The 14,211-nt window shown below is 35.9% G+C and overlaps 1 protein-coding gene across 15 annotated transcripts in view; it reads right to left on the reverse strand.

Moving 5' to 3' along the window:
* The window catches only part of LOC127043791 (CLIP-associating protein 2-like), a 197,330-nt gene that overhangs the window by 104,994 nt on the left and 78,125 nt on the right, over positions 1 to 14,211 (reverse strand). The gene's annotated exons all lie outside the window — the stretch shown is intronic.

A 14,211-nucleotide genomic window follows, 5' to 3' on the forward strand; every position in this document is an offset into this window, starting at 1 on the left:
CCACAAAAAAAAGTTTGCCAATATAAATTATACCAGTTTGGTGAGCAAAATAAACTACACTGACTAAAGTACTTTTATACCAGTATATCTGCATCTACACTAAGGCTTTTGCCAGCATAGAAATGTTGCAAGAAACCACAAACCTCTAGCTAACATTGCTATGCCAGCAAAAGTTTCTAGTCTAGACCTGGCCTAAAGCACACCAGTACTAGTGATTCCCACTGAAAGATGCGAAACATTTCAGGCTCTAGTTAACTATTCCCAAATCCAGTCCCTCTTCCCAAAAAGCATCAATAGGCTAACCTTCTCTGGTTTAAGAAAGGGAGAAAGAGTGATCCGAGTAACTATAGGCCTGTTAGTTTGACATCTGTAGTATGTAAGGTCTTGGAAAAAATTTTGAAGGAGAAAGTAGTTAAGGACATTGAGGTCAATGGTAATTGGGACAAATTACAACATGGTTTTACAAAAGGTAGATCGTACCAAACCAACCTGATCTCCTCCTTTGAGAAGGCGACAGATTATTTAGACAAAGGAAATGCGGTAGACCTAATTTACGTCGATTTCAGTAAGGCATTTGACACGGTTCCACATGCGGAATTATTAGTCAAATTGGAAAAGATGGGGATCAATATGAAAATTGAAAGGTGGATAAGGAACTGGTTAAAGGGGAGACTACAATGGGTCGTACTGAAGGGTGAACTGTCAGGCTGGAAGAAGGTTACTAGTGGAGTTCCTCAAGGATCGGTTTTGGGACCAATCTTATTTAACCTTTTTATTACTGACCTTGGCACAAAAAGTGGGAATGTGCTAATAAAGTTTGCGGATGACACAAAGCTGGGGGATATTGCTAACACGGAGAAGGACCGGGATATCATACAGGAAGATCTGGATGACCTTGTAAACTAGAGTAATAGTAATAGGATGAAATTTAATAGTGAAAAGTGCAAGGTCATGCACTTAGTGATTAATAATAAGAATTTTAGATATACATTGGGGACACATCAGTTGGAAGCAACAGAGGAGGAGAAGGACCTTGGGGTATTGGTTGATAACAGGATGACTATGAGCCGCCAATGTGATATGGCCGTTAAAAAAGCTAATGCGGTTTTAGGATGCATCAGGTGAGGTATTTCCAGCAAAGATAAGGAGGTGTTAGTACCGTTATATAAGGTACTGGTGAGACCCCACCTGGAATACTGTGTGCAGTTCTGGTCTCCCATGTTTAAGAAGGATGAATTCAAACTGGAACAGGTTCAGAGATGGGCTACTAGGATGATCCGAGGAATGGAAAACCTGTCATATGAAAGGAGACTCAAAGAGCTTGGCTTGTTTAGTCTAGCCAAAAGAAGGCTGAGGGGGGATATGCTTGCTCTTTATAAATATATCAGAGGGATTAATATAAGGGAAGGAGAGGAATTATTTAAGCTTAGTACCAATGTAGATACAAGAACAAATGGGTATAAACTGGACACTAGGAAGTTTAGACTTGAAATTAGACGAAGGTTTCTAACCATTAGAAGAGTGAAGTTCTGGAACAGCCTTCCAAGGGGACTAGTGGGGGCAAAAGACATATCTGGCTTTAAGACTAAGCTTGATAAGTTTATGGAAGGGATGGTGTGATGGGATAGCCTAATTTTGGCAACTGATCTTTGATTATCAGCAGATAAGTATGCCCAGTGGTCGGTGATGGGATGTTGGATGGGATGGGATCTGAGTTACTGCAGAGAATTCTTTTCTGAGTGCTGGCTGGTGAGTCTTGCCCACATGCTCAGGGTTTAGCTGATCGCCATATTTGGGATTGGGAAGGAATTTTCCTCTGGAGCAGATTGGCAGAGGCCCTGGAGGTTTTTTCGCCTTCCTCTGCAGCGTGGGGCATGGGTCACTTGCTGGTGGATTCTCTGCAGCTTGAGGTCTTCACACCACAATTTGAAGACTTCAATAACTCAGACGTAGGTTAGGGGTTTGTTATAGAAGTGGATGGGCAGGGTTCTGTGGCCTGCTTTGTGCAGGGGGTCGGACTGGATGATCACATTGGTCCCTTCTGACCCTAGAATCTATGAGTCTATAAATGAATAGATAACATTTTAAATGTGTAATTTTTTATTGTAAAGACTGTTTGGTTAACATATTGCCATCATTTTAAAAAATGAAATCTAACAGACGTAAGAAAACATGCCAGTGGCCACAAAAATGCCACCATATGTGTTGCAAACTTGAGACTATATAAATCATTATTGGTTCATACATTACAACTCCTTGTTTTAGACACACACTAAGTTTTTTTTTGTTTTTGTTTAAATGTGTCTAAAGAGACTACAAGGACTTATTCTTCAAAGTAAACTATTACAGGACGGGCCATTTTTGCTGTCCCCATAGCAACTTGTATGCTATTTTGTCTGTTTGAGGGTGGTGGGGATGTTCTATAAAAGCCATACAAAATCCTATACTCAGTTCTTTAAAGCTAAAATACTTATAGAGTGACCACGTGGTATGTTCAGTGGAGTTTATGCCTCAGACAGACAAAGCTGTAAAGAACTTTCACACCTAAACAAGGTATTCTAAATTGACCTACATTAAGGACTAAGGGGTCTTACCATCTGATTATCTGATAACTGGGACACTGTATAATAATGGGGAGGCTTGTGAGCTAGATCATAAACAAACAATCAACCTTGCCTTTACACAGCAACTACAAGCTGGTCAGAAGTAAGGTCACTTGAAACAAGTATCACAGAAAATCCATGCTAGTGTGTGGATGTGGGGTCTCTCTCCATAGATTTGTGATATTTCCCATGTTTTCTTCAAAATTTAACATATGTTCCTATCCTAAAATGTTATTAAGTATCAACCGCAACTTCTTCCTCGACAGATTTGCTCCTTAGTTCTGTACAGCTAGAAAGCTATTGGAGACTGAGCTGGGCTAGACTTCTCTCATCCCATTGGGGTTCTACAAATATAACTGAGGGCAGAACATGGCTCACAGAAACACTACTGCTATAAATTATATGTGCAGCAGAAACAACAGCTGTCAACTTTCAGATCTTGTATTGAGTTTTCACTGTTAGCTGTTAAAAATAATCAGATTACATTTTGAAAACAGAGTAAATTTGATATGAAGTCACTAAAAGAAACAGGAATGCCCCAAACACCATTTTTACTGTTATTTTGCACTTATAACTTTCTAGTCATTCTAGTGGCTAAAAAGGACTATTAAACCAGATTTACATTCTGCATTGGTGAGATTGCAGGTAGACACACTAGCTCTAGGAAAAGTCTGAACTGCCCCATTTTACATAATGGGTGTTGACTTTGTTACCTCATAACCACCATTTAAAACTCAAAATAAGTTATTTCACTGCTGATAATCTTTGACAGAGGTATCTGGATGGTATACATCAGTGGGGCTAAATTAATTGAAAAAGTTGTTTCACAGGAATAAGGTAAATTTTAAAATACAAATATAGAGAATGATGTATCACATATATGGTGTGTCATCAATCCCCTTTTCCCCCAAATATTCTTGAAAGGAGGAAGATCATCTAAGAGCACTATAAACTTACCAAGGGGAGGGGGATGGAAAGAAGTACAGGAATTACAAGGTCTCAGCAGGAAAATTTTGAGGAAGAAAACAAAAGATGTCAGGGTTAAGGTTGTTTGTTTTTAAAGAAAGAAAGTCAACACCCATTATGTAAATTTTATTTAGAAGTTATTCAAATACATAGTTTTTGAAGAAAGTGGTTTTTCATGTGCGCTTTGGAGTTAATTTGCTTTAAAAATGCTGCAGATTGCTCCCAATTTCCAGTTGCCTTAGTTTTAGATCAACCTTTACATACTGTACTAGAGAAAATAGTTAAACAGATAAAGGCTTAAAACTATATTTTGTATGAACCATTTTTCTATTCCGCTCTAATATCCTCAACTATTTTCTTAATTAAAAAGTTAAGATGCAGAGCAAAACAGATTTTTTTCCAAAGTTTTTGAAAATTAAAGAATTACTAGTGCTTTGAAATAAACATGGATGTTTTATGGATAGAAAGAATGCTAAATACGGTGAGGCAGAAATTAAAACTTTTTCTCCCCGTATAATTTGGCCTACATTTTCAGAAGTGACTAGTACTTTTCAATGCCCAACTAGACTCACCTTAATGTGGTCTGATTTTCAGGAGGATGAGTGTTCAGCACAATGAAAAGGCAGACTAGAAAACTGATAGCAGAAACAAGGATTTTCTAGAATATTTTATAATTCTCCAGTTTGGTCAGGTCCCACTGTATTTAAAAAAAAACACTCAGGAATAAGGTAGATACTGACTACTCTTATATTCTAGCCCCATCCTCTTCCCAACATTTTTAGAAGTGAGGTTCCTCAGCACATGCTGTTCTGTCCCACCTGCCTCTCTCTCAACATACATATTGATAAGTATTCTTCTTGCTACACAACTTGTAAATTTATTTTCTGAATGAGATGGTTAAGGACTTGAGAATAGGGGAAAATTATCCAACAAACAAAGCCATAGAATTAACTGAGGTATTTCCCCCCTCACTTTTATCCTTTTTATTTATTTAAATACAATTCCTGTGCAACTTAGTTTCCATAGATAGGAATAAGTAGAATTTGTGATAAAGAATTAAGTGTTTAATTCACTCATCAATAAATCTTACATTTAAAACATTACATAAACACGCCAAAATCAATAATTTTGAATTTGTCTAATTCCACAAAGATTGTTTACACTTTTATAGTATTCTGAATATAAATTAATGTCCCTCACTGTATCATAAACCTCCTATAAAAATGTTTTAAGCCTGGAGCTATGGGAACTTGTCAGAATACACCTCTTTCCTTTTTCTTCCAGTTACTTTGCTACTCAGGGTGTAATTATTAATTATACATAAAAGTTAGAAAAAGGAAGAAGTTACATTCATATTAATATTTGTACCAAGATATGCTTATTTGTTCAATAATTATGCTTAGCTAAAATTTTATCTCAATAAGTCTTCATATGCCCTTTGGTCTCATTTACACCACATGTTTTTCCTTCAAGTTCTTATACTGTTGCCAGACCCCGTGCAGCTAAATTGCTGGTAGCAATTGTAGGTGCCCTAGTATAGTCAAGGTGCCAGCAGCAGCCAGCATTCTAATCATCATGAGATTGATCCTTGTTCCATTAGAGTCAATGGGAGTTTTTCTACTAACTTGTACTTGAGCAGCATCAAACCCGATGTCATCCAGATCTGCCCTGCAGGTCTAGACATGATGGTTAAAATGCCAGCCACCATGAAGCCTTTTTACAACATTACTGTTCCCAGCATTGCTAACACTGAGGGAGCTACAGCAGTAGTAGCAATGGAAGGATATTTTAGGAACAATTAACATGTGGGGGGGAGACCATGTTTATAAAAGAACTGAAGTGGGGATTGATTGATTTATTTCCATTTCCGCAGAGTACATTCTGGCTACCATTATCTGCAAAAAACTTTTTTTAGGAAGTGAGCTCGGGCTGGTCCTTAGCAACATAGCCGTGTCCCACAAATGTACTTTAGTCCAAGCATGAAGAAGAGATTGTCACATCCATCTTTCACATAAAGTGAAATCTGTTGTGTGGGAACTGACTTCTCACAAAATGAAATAACTTCTTGGCTGTGTCCATTCTTGATGTGCATTCCCACTGGATGCTTTTTAAATATCACAATAAAATCTTCACATATATCTAAAGCTACATAAATCATTAATGTAAAATATTTACAGCCAGAAATAAAATATCATGAAACTGTATAGCATCCAAATTTTACAGGAAGCAGTAAATCAGATTAAGGATTTACTAAAGACACTGCTGTTTAAGAAAGAATGTCAGGGAACAGTAAGATAGGAGATAACAGCACACATGCTCTAGGATTGCTTATGTATTAATACAATAATATTTTAAAGTAGGCAAAAGCATAAATTGTTACATATTATTACACAGAGTGGAATTTAAAGGTAAATTTCCATATTCCCCAAACCAACTGTGCATACACTTTATACTCAGAGATCAAATTCTGGCATGTGACAATTTACAAAAGTTAACACTGAAGTATCCTGTAAGTATGATGGAATTCTATTAAGAAATCCCATTGATCAGCAGATACAAATGAATTAAAATATAAGGGGAAATGTGTGGCACAACAAAAGTAAAGTACAATACAGTGGACAAGTGTGTTCTCTCACAAATCTGATTATGTTTTTAGATAGTCCTCAATGCCCTAGGTCTGTTAGTACAATACATTTGACCTATTATCTGAGGAAAATCAGAGTGGTTTTAATATGCCCCCTCTCCCTCTGCTTTCACAGATCTAGTTTTATCTATGAATGAATTTTTATCCATATCCCAATTTTTCTGTTCAAATCTGAGCAAGGCAGCCCAGTGCCTCTGAAATGACAAAAAACACCACTGCACTAATTAGCAGTCAACGTGTCAAAATCTTGATGAAACAACTGAATTACAAACTAGGAAGAAGGGTGTGTATCGCCCTGCATTGATGATGTAGTACACAACAATTATATTAGCTACATCCTAAAAGCCCTAATCTGGTTACCAGCAGATAAAGACAGCTGCATTATCCTCTTCAAGGAACAGCTCACAAGAAATCCAGTGCCAAGAACAGTTCTTGACTTATTCTCCTTAGCAGCCTCAGAATCTGATTTGCAAAGCAACCATGCACTTACAATCACCTAAATATGTGAAATGCCTTCAGAAGTAAGACACAATGTTATTGTCGTGTTGGAACATATTCCATACAATGAAAACTGAAACATTTATGTTGTCTGAGATATACTATAATTTTTTTTATATTTGCATTCAAACAAAACACTGGAGAGCTTGAGACAACTGACTTGAAAGCAAATAAAAACCCCTAACTGTCCCCCACATTCATTATGGTGATTAGAACCGTAAATGTAAATAAAATTATAACTCAAAATTTAGTAACCACATATTTTAATATACCTTTGTTTGTATTCTGGAGAAAACTGCATAACTGCAAAAAACATACTACAATAAGCCAGACTGCCCACCAAAAATTCGTTTCTGAAATACCAGTATCCCCACATAGAATTTGTAAGCTAACCACCTTATCTTTACAATATCTCTATAGCTGAACTTTTATATCAGATATCACGGGGTTTGCTTTTTAATCCAATTTGAAGCTGATTCAACAGTACAAATTCAGGATAGTGAATTTAACAACAGTCCTGTATAACATTTTCCAGAATTTTAACACAGGTCTTCACAAACTGCACATAAACAAAACCAATAGGCCTACTGACTTCTCTTTGTTACAAAAGAAAAAACAACAATATTCTGGAGCATGAAGATTTAAAACCAGGATTACATTTAGTTTCTTAAAAAATTATTCAAAGTGTTTACTAGCCCGTAGGCATGGTTATCTAGAACACAAAACCAAAATGGCAAAATCTACATTTAAATTATTAAAAAGGATCAAGTTTACTGCACAGTTACTAATGTTTTCTTTATCCTAATCATTCCACTATGCAATAACAGAAGACTGAATTCCTCATAAATGTATGAAGCAGTAGATTTAAGCAAGACAAACTGCTACATAATCATCCTACACATTGTTAATTGTATCTGACATTATTGCTCAAAGCTCCTACACAGAATGTCAGCTGTCTGCTTGAACAGTACTTTGTTCTTAGTTCTTGTGCTAATGACGAATGAATTTATACAGAGAAGAGCTCCACAACCACCCCCAACTCTGTAAATCTGAATTCATCACAGAGCTAAAAAATTCTTTAGCCTTGTTGAGGGAATATGGTTATTTGTTAACATGTTTGTGCCCTTGAACTATAAGTTTCCATAAACCATTTTTAGAACATGAATGAGAGATACTTTACATGAAAAACAAATATAATTAAAGGTACGTCACATAAAAACCTGAGTGAAACTGTTTACAATCTGTTTAGTTCCCTAAATAAATCCATGATCTTTTTCTGAGAAAAATAATGGAGCTTGCCAGTGTTACAGAAAAGTAGTAAAACAGCAGTGTTTAAAGGTCAAAAACAACTTGCACCAATGGTGGGAGGAGGGAGGAGAGGAAGTGTCCTTTATGATCAAGAAAAAATATCTAACTCATGTAACTGGAATAGTCTCTCTTTTATGTGAATAGACAATATTTCTAGAACTGTAATACAGCAATTTTAACGGCTATTCTGATTGCAATACTGTACAGCTACTAGCTGAAAGGGTGAATATCAAAAAGCTCAAGTCTGAAAGAAAATTTTCAGGGTGACTTAGAAAATGAGAACTTCTCTCTCAAGATTCCCATGTATACATTTTAGCAAGATTAAAGTATAAGCTTGTCTTCTAAGACGATTTTTTTAAAGTATATATATATATATATGCATATTCACACACAGAACCACATAAAATATTTAAAGTCAGACAAGACTTTTGAAAGCCTGTCTGAACTATCAGAAGAAGGTTACCAAGGCTATCCAGTTATACAACCACCTTAGGCAAAAGTGCAAAAGTAAACAAAGCCAAGCTATGCCACATTTTTATCCACATGCACTACATCTAATCAAAGCATAAACAACTTATTTCATTTGCCTTGTAATACTGGACCATTCATATTGGTTTATGTAACAATGCTATTATAGCTGAAGAAAATACAACAACATGCCACTTATTTCTTGTATTTATATTTTAGCTCTAAAAGTAAACCTTTTATTAATACCCTAAAATATTGGCTAGGTTACTTTTTTTTTAATTTTTTTTTTTTTTTGTTAACACACTACATTCAGCAGATGCTACCCAGTTCTGTTAAAATAAACACTTAGGTAATAGCATTTTTTCTATTTGTTGGACAGATGTGCCAATACAAAATGCAAATGGGAGACATTTAACCTATTTAAAATAGCTATTTCAATTACAGAAAATGCCACAAATATCCAAAGACCTGATTTTAAAATAAAAGTTTACCAAAATATTGTATTAAGGTTAATATTTTTAGTGTCTAAAGAAACCCTTAGTGGTTTGGATTATCCTTGCATGATGGGACTTCAGCTGATGCTAAGCACCTCAGATAAGATGTCAACCTGAATAACTGAAGACTTTGATGCACTTAATATGGTTAAACCTTGCTTCAAAAGAATCAGCCTTTGCTCCAGAAGCTGTCTTCTCACTACAAAAGCATTTGGATATTTCCCCATCATTTACATACACATGACACATCCTCTTCAGCCACATTCCCCATGACCACCACACAAAATAATGACAGAGTTAAGTATTTGGCTTGCAAATCAAATTGCTATTCTCTATTTTATCAGTTTAAATGCACTAAAAGTGGTAAAGCAACAAAAAACAATTAGTCCACAGAAAATATGCAATAATATTAGTCCAAAATATTTTAGAGATTATAAAATGGTTTCAGCCAACACAAACGTACAGAAAAAAATGGATATGTACAAACATAAAAATCTTACTCACCATCCCCAACAGCCATTATACAATTTAGATGCTACTGGGAGCTTTCTGAATGAACCAACAGATCAAGTAACAGCCAACTATATGAGTGACTGTATGTGCCTGCGCCACCCTCAATCCAGTGCAGCATGAAGACAGAGTACTGTGTGACCCTGTCAGATCTGCAGTTCTTTGGTGCAATAGCCAACAGCTGCTACACCATTTCAAAATACAAGTCCTACCTCTTGCGGAAAACTGCTTTCAATTTAGCATATCCAGTATCATTCTATCTTAAACATTAATGGTGCACATACTGGTAGATTTCGGTTCCTTTTTTTCCTCCTCTTTACAAAAAGGGTCTGGCCTGTTTTTTATTTAAATCAATCTCTCCTGGCCAATGAACGTTGTCCCATAGAAAGCATTTAATGCAATCATCAAAACACGAGGCATGTGTTCAGTAATCACTTTCTGCATCTACTCCCTAAAGATGCCTTTGCAAACAGTGATCATCACATGATCTGATGGATTATCTGATTTACATCTTTTAAAAGGGATTCTTATCCCTTTATAATTATCCTTTACTATTTACAAAGAGAAAACAAGAAGCACAGAAATAACAATATTCCAAATCTGCTCAATTAACCTCTTATGGTCTAAAAACAGTTCTGGTTGCTGTAAACAAATCATGTCAAAGACAGTCTGTCAAAGGCTTTTCTGTGTGCACAAAGCTGTGTCACATTAAGCAAGAATTGCTTCTGGTGGAGACAGAGACTGAAATTCAATTAACCGTGCAGCTGCATAGAGTCTGTAATATACCTTTTGTCAAAAAGAAACAACAGTTATTTTCCAGTCCCATAAAGACAGACAAGTGCTTTCTACAAGGAAAGATCAAAAATGCATACAAATCTGCCTCCATGCAGAAAGAACATAGCTATTTGTTTCCTTATTTACAAGTATGCCACTTCATGCTACTCAACTACATACAAAGAAAAAACAAAAATCAGATTTTTACATGAAATTTGTGCCCAAAGAAGTGATACAAGGATATTCTAATTTGATATGGAAGTTCCTTTATTAAAATAGGCATTTTTAAGAAGACAACTTGCAAACTTTTCTTTAAAAAAAAAGGGGGGGGCTTTAAGATATAGATGCACAATAATTTAATTACTTGGGGCATTCAAATCTACTTGAAAATCTTTCCCTTTCTTTTCAAATGAGACTTGCAACAGATTGCTCATTCCCACTTGATGCATATAGACTGCGACAGTATCACATCTACCAAAGAAGTCTGCTGGAAAACTGAGCTATTTCCATTTATTTTCCTTAGTTATTTTTTAACACTCTTACATTCCATATTACATAATATAAGAATATAGGTATAAAGAGTGTAATATTGTAAAAATGTAATAAATGTGTAGGTAGGTAAAGGTACACAATCTAGATTTTTAAAAAAAAACTGACCCCAACACATACCCAATTTGTTTCCTATGGCATGGTAGACACCCCTAAAAGAAGCGGTGCTTCAAGTGCAATATGCATTTAACTATGGAATAATTTCAAATATCTCAAATAAGAAGGGAGGGGCACTCATTTGCTGAGGACAGTTCTGGGCAATTTTTATTAAAATTATATCAATGAGAGATGAAGGTGTTCAGTAACTCTGGGAGGAAAAGAATTCAAGCCAAGGTTCTTTTTTACGTTTTGTCATAGAGTTATATTTCCCTGTCTCAGCTAATGTCTTGCTGATCAATAGTTTTTGATGCCTAAAACTATTAGCTAGCTAGGACAACAACAATGAAAATTAAAAAATCACATGCCTATCTCTTGGCCACTTGGATTGTGTTTGCCAGTCATAAAATGAATTTAATAATTTATACCTCACATACAGCCATGACATTCTCAGCAAATGCCCATATTTCCAAAACCTTTATATAAATGCATTTTGAATCACATTTGGGAGCTTTGCCAATATCAATGACATCAATGCTTCCAAAGCCACTATAATTACCGGGAGACAATAGCAAAGAGAAACTTAAAGGAAAGCATTAAAAATAAAATAAGTGGCAAAACAAATATTTTTGTGATGTGTGATACTATTAAGTTTTTACTGACACTTGTTTGGAAAGACCTACATAACTCATCCATAGCCTCTCCACCCATAATATCTGTCCTAAAATTGTGATACAAAAAGCTTTAACACACTAGCTCATACTATCACATTTTATTTTTATAAAATGGGCATTATGAATGGAGACATACTATTAAGTGAGAACTGCAAAGATTGTGCCTAGACAGCCAATTCAGATTACCCTCAAATCATTTCTCCCACTGAAGAGGAAAAAAAAACCCAACTTAATGTTCTCTATTCTAATTACTTTTACTTTAATACCCTCTTCCCAACATTTACAATCCTGTAGACTAGAAGTCTGTCAGGTTCTCCAAGAAATCATATTTACAAACCTCAGCCAGCAGAACAAGCATTCTAACAGCTCTAGTGTGGCTGCCACTCCTGTTTCCATGGAAATGGTCATTTATTTGCTGAAAATGGGGAGGTGCTTTAAATTACCTTCTCCAGTTTGCAGGGATACAACATTGATTTCTATGGGAATTAAGGAGCGCAAAAGCTGGCAGTTAACCTATGAGTTGATATAACTGGCATGAATTTATACCACCATAGCATTAAGCACAAAACTGCAGTATTAATACTATAAATGTGAACAAAACCCCAAATCACAAAGGTAAAGGTTTTCATACTAGCTAATTCATCTGTGTTATACACATCGGAGAAAAGACGCCAGCTTCTATCATCTACCAAATAGCTGACTGACAGAAGATAGGAAAGAAACCACTGAGTGATTGCAGTACTACTAGAGGCATAGCCAAGAAAAGAAAAGCTCAGTTGAAGACAAAATGAATGTACAACATCAGTTAAGGTTGGAGACAAGGGATCAAAGCAAAAACACTATAGATCCCTCTCTCGCCTCTCTTGCCATTCTATGCAAAACCTTCCATTTTTCCCTTGCCTTTTGAGACTCCATTCTTTTACCCCAATTATTGCTCCTTCAGTGCCCATTTCAGTGGGTCCTCCTCAGTGCTCTCACCTCACATGAGGATTCCACAAAATTCTGTCCACGGTCCACTCCTCTTCTCCCACTACATCTGTTCCCTTAGTGATTTCACCTCTTCACATGTCTGATTGTTGCCTTTACGTCATTAAACTTGTCACCATCCTCCTATCTCTCTCTGTCCAAAATCCCTTATCTTAGCTTCTATATAATCCTTCTGAATCTTAGCATCAATTTAAAGTTGATAAAATCAGAACCATCCTAGAAGTAGAAAAGGTGTGGATTGAAATTATATAGTTATTCAGTGCAAATCTGTGTATGAACACTTATTCTGGAATCGGAGCAGCTAGAATCAACACACAGACTTGTACTGAAATAACTACACAATTTCAATTCACACTTTTTGTTATTCCAATGCAAATTTGTGTGTAGACTAGGCCTCAGATTACCTTTTTAGGATAGCATTTGGGTTAGAGTGGGTTGAAACTGATGCCATCAGATTTTTGCTTTGCTTTTTGTTCTGTTTTTTTGGGAAAGATGGAGAAACCACGTGACAGGGAAGGAGATGAAAGAGAGAATTCACGTCCACAGCAAAATTATTTTATGTCAGCTCTAACTCTGTTTCTTCTCATTCAATGCAACAGAGATGTTATTTGATAAAAACACAGCCCATAAGGTTTTAAAAGAGAAAAGACTGGGGTTATTTATTTAGTTTGTTTATGGTTTGATAAAGGAGGCCTGTAACATTTTTGAAAAAAAGTTCAGAGGTTCTTAGAGCAAATTTCATTCTACTTTGTTTTTCCCAAGAGAAGTCCACAGGCAACTAGTGTTTTGAATTAAAATTAACTGATTGCCAATTAAGTCAAGTTAGCTAACACATCTGTACTTATTAGTTTAGATACTTCACAAACGTTTGCTCCAGGTACAAACATTTGTGGTTCATCTTCATGCCTAACTCAACTTAAATGGCAATTAATTAACTTGAATTAAACTGTAGTGAAGACAAACTCCAAGAGAAATAAAGTTTTAAAAAAATCAAACATGGAAATTAAATCTGCAAGTGATTTTTATTCCGATTGTTTTAACCTAATATTTTATTTTTTAAATTTTGTTCAATAGGTATTAACTGAAATACCTTAATAGTTGGCAGAAGGTTATTTGATTAAAGAATCAAAGATCCTTCCCTTCAGTTAAGTCAGGGCTTCTTAGACTTTTGTACTGGTGACCCCTTTCATACAGCAAGCCTCTGAGTTTGACCCCCCCTTATACATTAAAAACACTTTTTTATATATTTAAACACCATTATAAATGCTAGAGGCAAAGTGGAGTTTGGGGTGGTGGCTGTCAGCTCGTGACCCCTCCATGTAATAACCTCATGATCCCCTGAGGGGTTCCAACTCCCAGTTTAAGAACCCCTGAGTTAAGTCAACGTTCCCAAGCCACATCTTTGGGCCCTCTAAGAGAAACCTTCAGCAAAACAGGAAAAATTACATTTATCTGTAGAAATGCTAAGTATGTAGAAGCCCTATGGGCTCCCTGCACACACACTCTTTTTTAAACCCCAAAAGAAGAATAGAAACCATTTCGGATCTTTTTAATATATCAAAGTAGGAAAACAAGGTACAAAACCATTTTCCCTCCATCAGTGTCACTCCAAATGCATATGGAAATTAGAATCTGGCCTC

This window comes from Gopherus flavomarginatus, chromosome 2 (genome assembly GCF_025201925.1).
Source record: "Gopherus flavomarginatus isolate rGopFla2 chromosome 2, rGopFla2.mat.asm, whole genome shotgun sequence".
Classification (NCBI taxonomy): Eukaryota; Metazoa; Chordata; order Testudines; family Testudinidae; genus Gopherus; species Gopherus flavomarginatus.